Source organism: Equus asinus, chromosome 1 (genome assembly GCF_041296235.1).
Source record: "Equus asinus isolate D_3611 breed Donkey chromosome 1, EquAss-T2T_v2, whole genome shotgun sequence".
NCBI lineage: Eukaryota > Metazoa > Chordata > Mammalia > Perissodactyla > Equidae > Equus > Equus asinus.
In genome coordinates, this window is record NC_091790.1 from 197,542,281 (window position 1) to 197,558,852 (window position 16,572).

The 16,572-nt window shown below is 36.3% G+C and overlaps 1 protein-coding gene across 10 annotated transcripts in view; it reads right to left on the reverse strand.

Moving 5' to 3' along the window:
* Window positions 1-16,572, reverse strand: part of TPK1 (thiamin pyrophosphokinase 1) — a 320,428-nt gene that overhangs the window by 154,100 nt on the left and 149,756 nt on the right. The gene's annotated exons all lie outside the window — the stretch shown is intronic.

Here is a 16,572-nt window from a genome sequence, read left to right on the forward strand (position 1 = left end):
AGATTTAAAGGTTCTTCTTTAACTTCAAGGTCTCTTTAAATGTGTCAAGTTCAACCTGTGCTTCCCTCATTTATGACTGTCCTACAGTACATGAGCAATGAAAAAATTAATTTCTCATCATTCAGAAATATATTATGCCCTAAAATATGTATATGTCATCTTTACAAGATCGTCGACATATACTTTCCTGACCCTAAAAGAATCAAAATTTACTATAATCACCAAGCAAAGACGTAAAGAAGTTGACTGTCTGAGGCTAACACTCCTTAAAAAAGACAGAAGAATACGCCAGAGGATACAGGAGTACCATCAGGGCTGAGATTACATTGTAACCAAACTAAAAATCACTATACTGAAAGCTCCCTGAAGACAAGAATTACGTTTCATTCATTACTGTTTCCAGCGCCTGGCACACAGTAAGTGTGCAATAAATGTTTAAATAGTATTCATAAGGAATAAAAATGTATGCTGAAAAAGGGGGAGGAGAGTGTGGCATCTTACTGTTAAATACAGCATCTATGACAATTGGAAATTATCTTTCTCTTTTAAGTGTTGACAACAGAAATAATTACTCTAGCAAAAGGAAACAAAATATAAAATGCAAACAGAAATAGCAATACAAGAGATGATTAATAGATCAATGTCTACCTTTACAGTTATCTTCAAAAATAAACATAGATCCCCAAGAAAAGCTATGCTAAAGACAACGCAAGAAATAATTTATCTAGTAACATTATAATATTTTGCAGATTAAGAAAATAAAGATGAGAGATTTAAATTGACTTGCTAACAAGTGGACAGCTAGGCAGTAATTAGCAGCAATGTCATGTCCAGAAATTCTGTCTTTACTACCGTGCAGGGGGAACAAATTCCTAGATATCTGATAGAAAAAGGTCATATAACATTTGTAGAGTTGATTCTACAAAAAGGATGTTACAAAAAAAGCTACTTGAAACCAATGATCTCAGCTTAAACATCTTACTTTACCTCACCAATTTAAGATGGACACACAGAAAAGCTTAAGTCAGGACGTGGAGACAGATTGCCAGCCCTGAAAAATTCAGACTGTATCTAAACCAAGAACTTCCAGAAAGTCTAACTGAGGTGTTTATCAGCCATCCACGGCTTCTTGGAATTTTCACAAGTTTACATGATTCTAATCTCATCACAGACTAAGAATGAACTCACTAGAAGTGGAGACAGCTCCCCCAGCCCTCACAGGGCTGCTTTCCATACCTAGAAAGGAGACCTGCAAAACAAAACATTAGCGAAAGTGCAATAAGAGGCCTTTGGCCAACTAAAATGTTTCTGCTGTTTTCTAGATCTTACGATAACATATTAAGATCTAAAAGAGGAGAAATAAAACTAAAGATGAGAAATTATCAAGATCCTGCAGACAAGGAAAAATGAAATGCTATAAGGTATCAACCAATGCTCACCTATTATATACTAATATCTATTTATAATTATTTATAAAATAGGATGACTCAATTTCCAGGAGTCAGAAGCACTGGGCTTTGTGAAGAATTTCACTGGATTTGGTGTTTTCTAAAAAAAAAAAAAAACACCCTAAAAATCCTCACACTCACTACCCAAGGACCCAGAAGATATAAAAGCTATAAGATTTGGCCAATTAAGTATGTATATCACTTTCTAAAAAGTAGTATCTAATATCCATTTCCTAATAGATATACATATATTTTACCTTAAACTATACAGAAATCTTCCAAAAGCATAAACTAGAAAACTCTTTAAAACAGTGTTAATATGCCAATGTTTGAGTGGAAACGTTTCTTTTGAATTTTTGATTTTTCTCATTTGCCTGAAATATATTTCTTTAGGATACAAATTATTATTTTATGAGCCAGCAGGTGGCTCCAGTCTCATACTATGCATTTTCTCATGTAGTTTTTGTCATTATACAAATAGAAACTTAAATAGCTCAATTCTAATAATAAGTTCCCTTTACGAATGCACTACTTCTCTCAAGCTGAATTATCATCTTTTAATATTACATTTTATTTTATTAAGTCTGTTTTATAACTAGAATTTGAAAGGAAAAGACTCAGATTAATGTCACAGATTTCAGTATGTGTCAATATCAAGGCTATTCTGATTTTCTTCTAACCTAAAAAGAATCTTTTGAAGACAAGGAGCTACAATGCCCACCCTCTTCCCTCCAAACCACACCCATAGAAAAGCAAAAGCAAGGGGAACTGAGTAAGTTAGAACAACTAGTTTAAAAATTCTGTTCCAGTGTTAAATTACCATAGTTTTCCTTATCGAGACTCTCTCATCCCATAAATCAGAACCAGGAGAAGACATATATACATTAATTCTAAATCAACTACCAGAGGCCCAATCAACTACTTTTTAGGGGATTACTATGTCTCTACTGCTTTATTAAATAGTACTGTGTACAAAAGAAGTATGAATCTACCAGATACTAATAATACAGCCCAGTGGAAACTAAAAACATAAATATCATAATTAGTAAACAGGTAAAATATAAATACATGTGTGTGTGTGAAAGAGAGACAGGCAGACAAAGGAAGGTTCCCTTTCTTCCTCTTCCCATACTGAGAAATTCCTAGCCATACTTCGCCACTAGCCAGTAGTGCTTAAAAGAAAGTCAGTCTTCTGTTCATCCCTAACCGCTCCTTTCCTTCTGTTGGGTAGTGGGCATAGTGTGCGCATCTGAAATCCCATTTTAACTTTGGGGTTAAGCTATATTCTCTAAAATACAGTCATTTGCAATATACTGCAATATATTGATTACATTAACTTCTCCTTAATGCAGGCGTAAGTGAAGAACAAAAAACTGCAATGTTGAGAATCATAATAGAAAATATGCAATAATAAATTGAAATAATTCACAATAATCAAGGAAATATCATGAGTTCATATTAAAATAATGAGGATGCTGAGATCTAGGAAACCAAAATTTAAAAGCAAACATTAAAGGTGCAGAAAGATGTAGAAAGTTACAAATAAGGAAAATTAATCCTCATTGTCAATGTGATTATCAGATTTGAAGAGAATGAAGAATGGAAAGAGGCAAACTTAAACAGAAGTAGTACTTTACATACGAGAGAGTGCACTCTTGGAAAAAATTAATCAAAGACGTGGAACAAATCACACACAACACTGGCAAAAATTCATGTCTGGCAAATCCTGCCTACTATAGTTTGGGAGCACCAGTATCAGTCAGGAGGAGAGACTCAATGCTTCTTGAGGATAGAGAAATTGACTTCTGAATTTCAGTCGCTAAGACAGTACCAGCACATATCAAGCAGTCAACAGAAGTCTGATGAACAGACAAAAGACGGATGGGTTAAAACCACTCTTCTCCTCATGGGATTCATGGTATGCTTCTTTAAAATATAAACGTGGATAAACCAGACCATGAGTCTAACACAGAAAAGCAACATTAACGCTATTTTTTAGGTATTATTATGTTACTGCTGCCATAAGGAAATTGAGTAACACTTCTGTTTTAGGGAACCATTAATGCAGATTCTTAAAATGATGACAAATATTAGTGCTTCATATGCAATTAAGTAAATTAAAATACAACAACACATGAATGTTAAAGAAGTCAATATCCAATGAGGGAAAGCGAAACACAGATGTACACTGAGGCTAACAAAGGCAGCAGTACAGAGTGCTACATAAATAATTCAGAGTATTTTCCAATGAGTTGTAATTTATTTCTTAAGAGAACGACAAATGACAAGGAAATAAACTGATATCAGGGACTCAGTAAAAATTTAGCAATAAACAGTTTTCAGAACATGCCCTGGAATGATAATAGTTCAGCTCAATTTCCAATACTGCCAACATCTATAGCTCTAGCAAACACAAAAATATATGTTTGTAATATATGATCCTAATCACAATAAAATCACAAATCATCTAAAAAGGTTTATGTTCAGTTTGGTATACTCACACATTAAAAAAAAAGTGTCAAACAATAAGAGTTATGGTAAATGCTTAGATTAAGCAAAAAGTTTTATTATATAAATTATTAATAGTCTACTTTATCAGTATTAAATTATTTTATTAGAATGACCAAATAATTTATTACGTAAATTATTAAATCCATCTTATGACTATTAAACTATTAATCAAAATATTGGCTTTAAGCTGTAAGTTCCATGAAGGCGCCCACTGTGTCCGTTTGCTTACTACTGCATCCCCAGGAGGAGAAGCCAGCACAGCACAAGGCATTCAGTAATAAATAAAGTCACTTATAAAGGCCTGAGATACATTACCACCCTAGACCAGGGATCAGCAAAGTTTTTCTCTTAAGGGCCAGATAGCGATTCTTTCAGGCTTTGCGGGCCCTACGGCCTCTGGTCCAACCCCTCAACTCTGCCTTTGTAGCAAGAAAGCATCCACAGACAATAAATAAATCAACGGGAATGGCTTTGTTCCAGTAAAACTGAAATTAGAATTTCATATAATTTTCATGTGTTATGAACTCTTATTCTTCCTCTGATTTTTTCCCCATCATTTAAAAATGTAAAGAACATTCTTAGCTTGCCAGCTGTACGAAAACAGCCAGTGAGCCAGATTTGGCCCGTGGGCTACTGTTTACCAACCGATCCTTTTCTAGGTCCATAATTAGTTCGTGAGATTATAAAAACTCAACCCTACACATATTCAAGGGATTTAATAAGAGGAAAAAGGTGCAGACTTTGAAAAAATCTCTCTGACCCTCATTTCCTCATCTGTAATGGAACTAATGTGCAAACTAAGCTTGCTGGTGAGATTCCATGCACTAATGCACCTCCAGCACTGGGCCCAGTGACGAAGCCAGAGCAAACGCTCACCCCAGCACTTCAGAAAACTGTCGAACATCAGATGCCACAGTCAGACTACCTCGCAGCAAAGCTCACTCGAGTAAGCAAAACACTGCTAACATTCTCCAAGAACTTCATGTGGATGCTTACAAAACCAATTCTGAATTTACTGACAACTAAAAGAAATTACTACAAGGCAATGAGTGCCAATAATCAACCTAATTTCCAAAGACCAATGCAAAAGCCATTAGACTGTCATTCTCAATTACTTAATTTACTGTTTGCCAATAATTTAACTAATATAGGTTAATGGGTTTTTACATTTAACACATACAAAACCTATCAGGTTATACTATGCTGACTCTCCTGAAACTCTTTAATGGGAAAGAACACAGGTCCTTTGAAAAAAATTATAATAACATATTAATTGTTATCTCATGCATTATATCCAGAGAGAGACTTGGCCTCATTAAAACAAGAGGCAAGAGTTAAGTCTGGTGAAAGCATTTCCAAATTTGCTAATAGATTATTCATTTTAGGTAAAGTCATTTAGTGCCCATCCATCTACCCAGGACAAGAAAGGACTTGTGCAAATTATCCTGCACAGATTTCATGGGGCTCTGTAACTTTAGGGACTAAATTGGTAAGGTTAAGAATCCAGAAGTTTTATTTCTTCCTAGGTACCATACATAACAATTCTGAACATTTATTTGGAATGACTTACATATAAGCCTCTCGCCTAGCATAACTAAATACAATGTGTATATAGTTATAAAATCTCAGGTGCTTTTCAATAAACTGACATTTTTACCAACAAAATATAACCTAATTCTCTGAAAGATCAGATAATCTTAAAAGTATCTAATCTTGGGCCGGCCTGGGGGCACAGCGGCTAAGTTCGCACACTCCACTTCAGTGGTCCAGGGTTCCACCAGTTCGGATCCCAGGTGTGGACCTACGCACCACTTATCAAGCCATGCTGTGGCAGGTATCCCACATATAAAGTAGAGGAAGATGGGCACAGATGTTAGCTCAGGGCCAATCTTCCTTGGCAAAAAGAGGAGGATTGACAGGGGATGTTAGCTCAGGGCTAATTTTCCTCAAAAAAAAAAAAGTATCTAACCTTAAAATTAGAATCTTAAAATCATGATCTATTGATAATTACCTGTTTTCCTCACTACATTAATAAGAACTACCATTTGAGTACCCTTTGTGTTATATATTAATCATTTTATATGAATTATGTTCCTGAATCCCACAATAACTTTATAAGGTAAACATAATTATCGCATTTTAAGATATGCAGACAAAAGTTTAGAGAAATTAAATAACTTGTCCAAGGTCACATAGCTCATAAGGACATCGTACATGATCTGAGTCCCATAATCTTAACCTACCACATTTTGTACTCAACCTTGCTTAATTAAACTTTGGGTATTTTGGCAGGTTTAAGCAGAAAAATGCCTTTATAATTTATACTGAACCATTATTAAGTTGGTTTTCTCTAGTTTTAAATACATCAAAATCCTTTAGCTCCTAGGCAGACATGACCCTGACTCTGTGCTGTGTCCATGACAGCTGAGGCTGAGAACACCTTGGTTATTCACTTTTTCCTGCTTTCCCAACTCACTATAGCATCACTATAATTATCATTACATTTATGGCATCATTCACTTTTCCTTTTGCTTTAAAAAATATCACTACAATCAATATCTCCGTGTATAAGTGTTTATTTCTGGTTATTTTCTTAGAATTAAATTCTAGAAATGAAATTACTGGGAAAATTATAAGAACACTTTTTATGATCCTTGATATATGTTGCCAAATTGCTTTCCAGGAAGGATGTAAAAATGTGTACTCCTGCTAGTAGTATATGAGGGTGAAGAGTTTCTTCTTTTAAAATATAAGTAACAGGAGGAAAGATAATTCATCATGAATTTCTTACTGTGAATTTAATTGCTGTACTTCCTTCTTAATAGCAAACAGACATCAGTTTCATTAAGAGAAAGATGACTTCCATTAGAGAGGAAGGGAAGAGAATGTTAAGATAATTTTGGAGTGTGAACCAGGGATGGGATGGAATTGGTTTATCCAATAAGGACAGTATGTATAAAATAAATGGACACTTCTGGGAGAGGAAATAGGTGTCAATCAATAGGGTAAGGAAAAGGAGGCAAGTAGATATCAAAGATCATCTTTCATGTTGGCTCTGAAAACATGAAATATAATTCACTATCCCATCACATTAGAATATTGATATGGATTTTTTTTTGGTAAATAAGCAATGATAAGAGTTTTACTGAGTCTTAAGATTCTAGCTCCCACATACTTTATTTCCCGCTATTCATTGCTGAAGTAGCCTTTCTTCTTTTATGTAAGCAGAACATACACATAAAAATATTTTGGGGAGATATATTCAAGAGTCTTCAAAAAATGGAGTACATTAAATTTTTAATAATAAGATTCCATAATCATTCACTAAATTGAATTGACCGGAACTCTGTAATAAGAAACTGCCTGCTAGATTAAGACACCACAGGCATAGAGGAAACAACAGATGCTCTGGAAAATCAAAGATACAGACCTAAAATTAGCCCAAACTTCTTCTCAAATTTGCTAAGAGGGAGAATAGTTAGACGAGGCCAGTTGGAATCTAAACGGTCTATGTTCCTTGATACTGGTATGAAAATCGACGTTTTAGCCTGAAGAGATGTAATCACAATGTAACCATTTCCCACTTTGCTCTTTACTGTATGAAGCATACTGTGGTAGACTGCTCCTTCAGTTTTATTTACCAACCTTCTAAAAACATTTCTATTTTTCAAACTAAAAAGATTTTTATCATCAAATGACAGCCTACAAGTAACGATTTCTTCAGCGAGAATGTCACATGATTAAACTCTTAAAAATTCTAAGTAACACGTTGTCTAATATAATTTAAGTGTTCTCTTTCTGGTTTTCCAGATGGTGCAAAAAGAAAAGACTAAACACAAGTTAACCTTGTAGCAACTCTCCTTTCAATCCCAAACATAAAGAGACATTCTAATCTAGCGTAATCTTCCCTGCCCTGGGTATTGTAAGATAACCTTTCCTTTCAACACGGCATTGAACGAAAGCTGTAGCGTTTCAAACAAGAAAGTCACCACTTCTACTAATGGAAGTCAAAAGTCTTTTTAGAACAGCATAGGGTCTTGAATGATGGCTTCCTTCCTAAAAGCAGAGCTGGAGTTTTGGGTGGAAGAGGGGCTTAAAAGAATTAACATAGCAGGCTTGAGACTGCTATCCTTAAATCAGCCTGCCTACCAAGGGGCTGACAAACACGAACTTGAATGGTAAATAGTTCCTTACAGTGATTAAAAATGTGCTTAAAGTGAAAGAAAGCGTCATTAGAGACTAGGTCAAGATTACCCACACCCTCGTATTCCCAATTATTATGCACAGGCATGAAAGTGAAACAGTGAAGTTGACTGACAGAGAAAAGAAAATTGATTCATCTGAAATATGGCATTGGAGGAGAGCTCTACGGAGACCCTCGACTGCCAGAAACATGAACAAGTGGGTCCTAGAGTAAAGGAAGCCTGAACTGTCACTGGAGGCAAAAATGACAAAACTGAGACTCTCCCATTTTGGGCATATCGTGAGAAGGCAGGATTCTTTCAAAAAGACACTAATGCTTTTTGGGAAAAGTAGAAGGCAGCAGGAAAAGAGGAAGACTAAATATGAGATGGATTGACTCCATAAAGGAAGCCAAAGGCATGAATCTACAGAGGTGAATAGGGCTGTTGAGGACGGACATCGTGGACATCACTCATTCACAGGGTCGCCAGGAGTCGGAGCTGACTTGACAGCACGTAACAACAAACATTGCTAAGAGTGGCTCACAATGTCTAAATTGTTTGTACAAACAATGTGGTTTATGCACATTACCTGCTTGTTTTCCTTCTGGGAGGCTGGAATTTTGCTACATGCTAGCAGACACTGTGGGTGCCTACATGTGGGTGCTCACAGTAAAATTTGGGGAAATGAGCTCTCCTGGTGACAACACCTCACACTTGATTAAGCACATTCTGTGTGACTCCAGTGGGAAAGGACTCTTGGAACTGGTGACTGGTCTTCTCCAGACTTTGCCTCCTGTGCCTCTTCCCTTTGTTGCTTCTGCTTTTATCCTTTCTCTGTGACAAATCACAACCATGAGTATGACTCTATGCTGCATCCTGTGAGTCCTCCTAGCAAATAAGTAAGCCTGGGGATGGTCTTGGAAACCCCGGAAACAAGAGCTAGAGAGGTTCTTCCTCAATTAGGATGCTGGAGTAAGCTTTTATTTTACAGTGTTCTTGGGAGCATCCAGACCCAGAGACTGCTCTTTGTCTGGGTGCTCTTCCTTCATGACCACTACGAATAGGCAAAGGAAAGAGTTAGCCTCCCCAAGGCCTTTCTACCAAGCCTCCCCAGAAAAGCAAGGATGCTGGAAAGGCGGGAGCAGGAGCACGGAAGGCAGCTGGGTGGGTACTGTTGCTCAATTACGTAGAACTAATTAGAAATAGAAAAGGGAATTAAACACATAGAGAAAAGGAGGCCACAGAATCTCCTCAGCATGTAAACCTAATCTTCACTTTGCTTTGAGAAACTCTCTCCTTTAAACTAGAGGATTATGGCAGAGTGCTTAGAAAAGAGTGTGGATTCTGGGCCAGGATGCCTGTTTGGATCCCACTTCAACCATTTCCTGGCTGTGTAAGCTTGGGCAAGTTACTCAGCATCTTTGTGCTCCCATTTATTTGTAAAATGTAGATAATAACTCTAACCTGATAACATTTCTTTCAAGTATTAAATTAATTGATAAATGAAAGTATATATAAAAGAGCTTGGCATAGTGTAAGCTCTTTAAAATAACTGTTGGCTATTATTATTTTCAAGGTCGTGTTGATTATTTTCTCTTACCAACTTTTAAAAGTAGAGAAAACCAGAAATAGTAAAATAAGTTCAGAAGCATCCCAATACATTTTAGCCTAGGTGGAAACCAATATACATTAGGTGTTGGTGGTAAAGGGTAGGTGTTCTGTGGTAAATCTTGTTTGAGAAATACTAAGGTAAACAAAATGAGATTTTTGGCAGCCTTACTTAAAATGATGTGCATGGCAAATTTCCAAAAGGAGCATATAAAATGTCCAATTTCACAAAATCATTTGATCACAGAAATCTTTTTTATACCAAGCGTGGCATGGCACGAGGGCTTCACGGCTCTAGTTCTAACAGGATGAGACACCTGCTTCATATGAACTTTCATGAGAACCTACCTACTGCTAGGGATACCACCATGATTGACCAAAGACTTCAGGCTCAGAAGATCACATACTAACAGAGAGAAGGAGGAAAATTACGATAAAATTATATGTATTAAGCTCTGCAAGAGAATATTAAGGAAGGAACACCCAAAAGCTACAGTGATGGGGAACCATGAGTGGGGAAGATGGATGAGTAGGGGGCCCCATGAGCCAGATGAATGAGGGAAGAGACAGTCACAGAGGCCCAAGAGAATACAGTCAGATGAGTGAGCAGCGGCAGGCAGGCGCCAAGGAGATCATATGTGAGGCACTTGGGAGTTCTTAAAACTGTAAAGGGCAAAGGCTCCCCTTTTTAAATACCTTAAGTATGTTAAGCAAATTCAAACAAAACAGGCTTTGAAAAATATAAACAATTTGAAATAAAGTCAATCTGAAAGGACGGTGATTGAGGGAGCAGAAGAATTAAGGTATATTCAAGAGAGAGTTTCACATAGCGTCCTCTGCCTGTCTCGTCACTCCCTTGGTGAGATGTTAATAAGGGTGAGCCAAACAGTTTTAAGAATATAAAGTGAAGAACCTGTCACTCACTTGTCGCTGGAAACTGCCTGTCTGTAGTTCCCTTAACAAAGCCTTTATATCTCAGCATATGTTAATTAGTCTTAATGCTTAAGCCTAAGAATTTACTATACTCAGGGGGGTTTTGTTTCTTACTTTTTAAAGAAACATACCAATAAATAGATGAGCTTTCTATATTTATGTAGTTTCTTCTGTTTGGCATAATAGTCAAACTTGCTAATGTTTTACCATTTCTAACAGTCCAGTTTGCCATTTTCTCTAAATTAGTTGATTTTACCATATCTACAAGTTGCTGGCATGTGTCTGGGTAAAACTGGGAAAGAGAAAACAGCTAAAAGTAGAAAATAAGATTCATGAGATTAGGCAGATCAACGCAGATGTTTTTAACTGGAGATTAAAAACATCTGTGGAGATTATGTGAAATTTAAATAGAATTGAACTCAAAGCATTAGTAAACCCAAAAGGATATTTTAAGTGATTTTGATTGTGAATGAAATCTAGGTTCATGAATTGTACACTTATGGAAATGAACTGATTAGAAATCTTTTTAAAACCAATCTTACTGAGAACAGTTATTAAAAAGCCCTTAAATAAGTAATTTTAAAAAGTAAAATAAAGTACTACCACTTTATATTAAAATAGTTATTTAGCACTTTGAGAGTACTTCCACATGTATAACATTATTTGATCATTATTAAAAGTGTATGAGAAAGCCACAGCTATATACCATGATTTAATTTCACATGCTTTGGTAAGGTTTCCAAACACGTAAACTAACAACTCAAAAAATAATTTACATAGTTCAAGAAAACATAATCACTTTATTATTTATAAAAATCTAAAAACTAAAATGCACACTACTAACAGCCAAGACTAAGTATTAGTCATTTGACATCTTTGCCTGAGTCACGTGTCGCTTAACAATGGGGATATGTTAGGTGATTTCACCATTATGTGAACATCCTATAGCGTACTTACACAAACCCACATGGTATAGCCTACGACACACCTGGGCTAATTGGTACTAATCTTATGGGACCTCCATCGTATATGCGGTCCATCATTGACCGAAACATCATTATGCAGCGCATGACTGTATTTACCTATACTTCTCACTCTTACTATTTGAGAATCAGTGTTCTCATCTTTAAAGTGGAATTAAAATATAAGCATTTCCTGCTTAACATCAGCAGTCCATCTAAGAAAAATCCAACATTCTATTCAAACATCAACCAGAAGCCAATTTCCCATTATTATGACTGGGACAAATTATATTCAAACCCAAACTCTCAGTCTCCTAAAATGTAACTGAAACACATTTATAAAGGTAAAAGCCATTATGATGAGATGTAAAATGATGGGTAATTTTCGGTTATTGTATGTAACATTTACAGCATCTTATATTTATCAAAAGAGCACAGGTTTTAAAAGTTTAGACACACTCCCCTTGACTATTGAGAGTAGTCTTCAAAAATTTGGCTATGGCCATGGCAGTATTAGGTGACAATGGGAAAATCATCAAGAAACATTGATTTAATAAAAGATATTCTTCAATAATTCATGTGTTTGCCTAAAAAAATCTTGTCTTTCCCAATTCTGATAAAAATACAATGAAAGACAGAGAGATATAATCTGCCTGGATCTCCATCTCCACTCTTCCAGTTTACATTACTAGAATTACTTGGTGGCCTATTGGAATAATCTTGCTTTGCTTGTCATAGAAAATTGGTGGTTTAGCATCAACTCAACCTTTCTGCGAGTCTCATTCACCATTCTTACGGAGGCTCATAGCATCTCTTCAAGCAAGTCTTGTCTTTGTAACTGCAGTTCTACTAAGGTCGTTGAGCCACACCATGTTTCAGTATTCTTGACCTTGACTGCTATTATGATACCATACTGTGTTCTTTCAAAACTTGGAAGGATTAAGAGAGGATAAAATCAGAACTTAGACCAAGAGTCCTATTCCTGACTAGGGTTATTTTCACCATGTTGTCTAGAATATGGCCGAGTGCTGATGGTAACACTTTCTGGAATGCCAGAATACTCACTTGTAGCCCAAAAGAAGACATTTCTATACTTACAGGCTATCTACCTATGCCCTTGCTAATTTTCTTTTACCAAATCACCTTGGTTGGTCAATGTTCTATCATGGCTCAATCCTAGATCCTATAAACAGCTTTTAGGTAATTTAATAATTTATCAGTTCATTTGGTCATTCTCGGTCTGGTCTATTTATTGCACCCCTACTCTTGCCACCCCAGAACTGGGGGTAAAAGGGAATGACATGATGGAAATGTGAAGATGGAGTGTGTGGTTATCACAATGACTATTATCACATTGATGGTGATACTGGTATTCATTCCCAAGGATGCTAAAAACTCTGCACAAGGGACAACTGTCTTAACCAAGAAGCCAAAGATATAATCTGTTGACAAGCAGCAGTAGCAACTGAGTCCCAGTTTTAACAAAATTCTTTTCTATAGAAAACATGGATATTGATCCAAGAGCTGTCTCTGACTAGCTCTACCATTTTCTTCAAGTCATTAGGCTTTATGAGCTCAGTTTCCTCATCAGGAAATTATGCTAAATAGTATTGTTTAATTTTTTATTATATTTTAATTTATTTTGTTTTTATCATTATACTTATAATAAATTTTTATATTCTATCATACAGACCTACATTTGTGGCAAAACTTTGTTATCCTATGGCTTTTTAAGGCATTAGTTAAATACTGCAACTCGCTCCTTAACCTCCTTAATATTAAGGAAGCATACTTTAAAATCCCCTTTCCTATATCCAGTGAAGACCCCAGAGGCTATACAACAATGAAAGAATACTAGGAGTTACATGAGATATTACAGTTTCTTCAAGAGTTCTCAGGAAACTGAAACATATGTGGGCATGATCGATGGAATAATTCACAAGAGTGGAATAGGTGATTTTAGCCTTGAATCAAGGAAGCATTGACTGACTCAGAAAGTGAAAAAAAAAAATAAAATAAAATATCAAAGGGAAAATCTATAATAGACATTCCTCATTCTGAGTGAATATCAGTGAACCAGGCAAGGAAGAACTAAGACAAACGGGTTAAGGGGGAAACACAAAGACTTCACAGCTATCTGAAAAGGAAGGCTTTATAGAGTAAATTAAGATTGGGACACCAGAGGCATCAGGGAAGTGGATTACAAGTAGTTAGACTATGAGTGTGTATAATCAATGTTTACTGTATCTATATGTTTAATGTTGAAATAGGTTAACACAGTTACTGGCATGGAAAAAATACATTGATGGTTACAAGCCACATTGTACTTCACTTGAAATTTCAAAATAGAACTTTGGTATTGAATCAGTGGGTGATCACTGCATCCCTAAAATATGCAGTTTTCAAACTGCTGAATGTTAATTAACAAAAGGTATAAATTGTATATCTTGGTTCTTACCCTATGGACCATATGGAATTAAGTGGTAGACCAGAGCTTGCCCCCTACTTGTCCAAAACCCTAAGGAAAAAATAACTCAGGGCTACAGACATAAGGACTAGTGATTGGGTTGTTGGTATGCAACTTACCTTGAAGCAGGTTATGCATATAAAGACCTAATCAAAAAGAAATTGCTAATCGCTATTCTTCTTTCTTCTTACATATTACTAATCAAAGACCAAGAATGCATTATGACATCATTAAAACATCTTTCTCGCTGCCTAACACTCAGGCTTTGTGAGTACGAAGTCAGTCAAATGGTGTGGTAGTTAGCTCCCAAAATGGGTAACAATGATTCCTGCCTCCTGGTATTGACACCCTTGTGTAATCTGATGCCATAGTGTACGGGGTTGGTCTGCGTGACTAATAGCATCTGGCAGAAGAGATGGTAAGATGGTATATCACTGCTGCACTTAGATTATAAAAGACAGCTGCTTCTGTCTTGGGCTGGCTCTCTTGCATGCATGTTCTCCTTTCACTCCCTACCTCTCTGGAAAGCAAGCTGCCATCCTGTGAGCAAACCAATGGCAAGGAACTGATGCCTCCAACCAACAGCCAGTGAGAAATAATAGCCAGTGAGACCAACCAACAACCCACGAATAATCTTGGAAGAGAATTCTGTAGCCCCAGTGGAGGCCTGAGATGACTGAAAAACCAGGCTACATTATAACCTCACAAGAAACTTTGAGCCAGAACCGCCCAGTAAATTGACTCTCTTTTCCTCACCAACTGTGTGAGATAAGAACTGTTTGCAGTATTCAGCTGTTAAATTTTAGGACAATTTCTTACACAACAATAAATAACTAATACAGATGGCAAGAACTGGGGTATAAAATATTCTGTTTAAAAGATGGCAGATCAAATACTTTATATTTTAGTGTTCTCAGAAATTAAGCAGGCAAACTAATTTAAAGTTTTGTATAGTCACATAAACGTGGATTTTTCCTATGAGTCAAAGACATATCTATTGGGTAAAAAAAAGTTGTATGAATACACGTTGACTGCAAAATCCACTTTACGATTTTAACAAACCTTTAGAATTTTAAATTGCTTCCTTATTTATTTTCTTCACTGGAGCCCCAATTTCAGCTTCACTGAAAATCCAGAGCAGGTGGGAAAAAATTGTACTTGAAAGTGGAGATAATCTCCTTTCATTTGTAATAGAGCAACTCAAAAACTGCTGAAGTTGGAGATAATGGCCTCTATGAATTAGCTGCAATGCTGCATTAACTTGTTGTCATTACCATCACTATTAAAACTGCAGCTAAACATTCATCCCATGCTATACAGGGCACATTATCTATATAAAAGACATCATCGGTGCCCTCTAGGAACAGATCTGCAAAGTTCAAAAGCAGTGAGTTCTCACTGATATATGAAAAAAGCGGATTGCACTATATCAATTTAGGACTACGCAATGTAGGAACTATAAGATTCAGCTAATCTTACTTTAAAACCAAACCTTAACAAATATAAATTAACTTTTGATGTTAAAAAAAAAGTGAAGCATGAAATAGAAGAGAAATTCATCAAAAGGTATTCACTCAAAATTTTCCTTTATTCTTGAGCCATTCAGAAACAAAAAAGCTGGCTTCCTCTTATTTCCTGTTATTTCCTCATCCCAGACAGAAACTGTCAGATTGCTACTTCCAGTTTTGGCAAGCCAGCAGCATTTAAGAGAGGAGGAGAAAAGTCACATCTGGCCAGATCTTTGACTTGTTGGTGAGTCTGCTTGTCCCTGCCTCTCCTGCTGTTTCTTCTGCTCCCGAAAATATGATTAATATCTATGAATTTGTAAAACTCTGCATTATAAGCAAGGCTGAGGGCTTTCCATCCCAAGGAGGTTGAGGGATGGAGTTAATGAGAAGTGAGGCTGTGGCGAATGCATAGAAACAAGCCAATGTTAACGTAATTGAGCATGAATAACAAACACTGACTTGGGAACAGTCTTCATTTGCTGATGGAAAGTCTGATCAGCTGGTGGGCAGATGGAATGTGCACAGATCTGCATTCACTGCTGGCCCCAGAATTTTCAGATCATAACAGCCTATAGTTTATAACCTTGGTACCTTTGTTTTCCCATCTAAAATCATGTTTCCCTTCTTTTCTCACTTTCTTTTCTTTTCCTTTCATTCCTTCCTTCCTTCTTCCATTTTTCCCTCCCTCCTTCCCGTCTTCCTTCCTTCTTTCCTTCCTTCCTATGAAAGATTTCCTTTCTTCTTTTTGAACTTATCTCATCCATCCATAAGTCTTATAAAGAATTTAAAGTTTTATTATTTCAATGACTGGTATTTGTTTTAAAAATAGGTATAATTTGCTAAGGCCAGTCCAGAATAACACAGATGATGGTGCTGTATCTAGAAGAATTACTGAGGCTATAATTTTTTTTTAAAAAATCTTGCATTGTTGGGGCTGGCCCAGTGATGCAG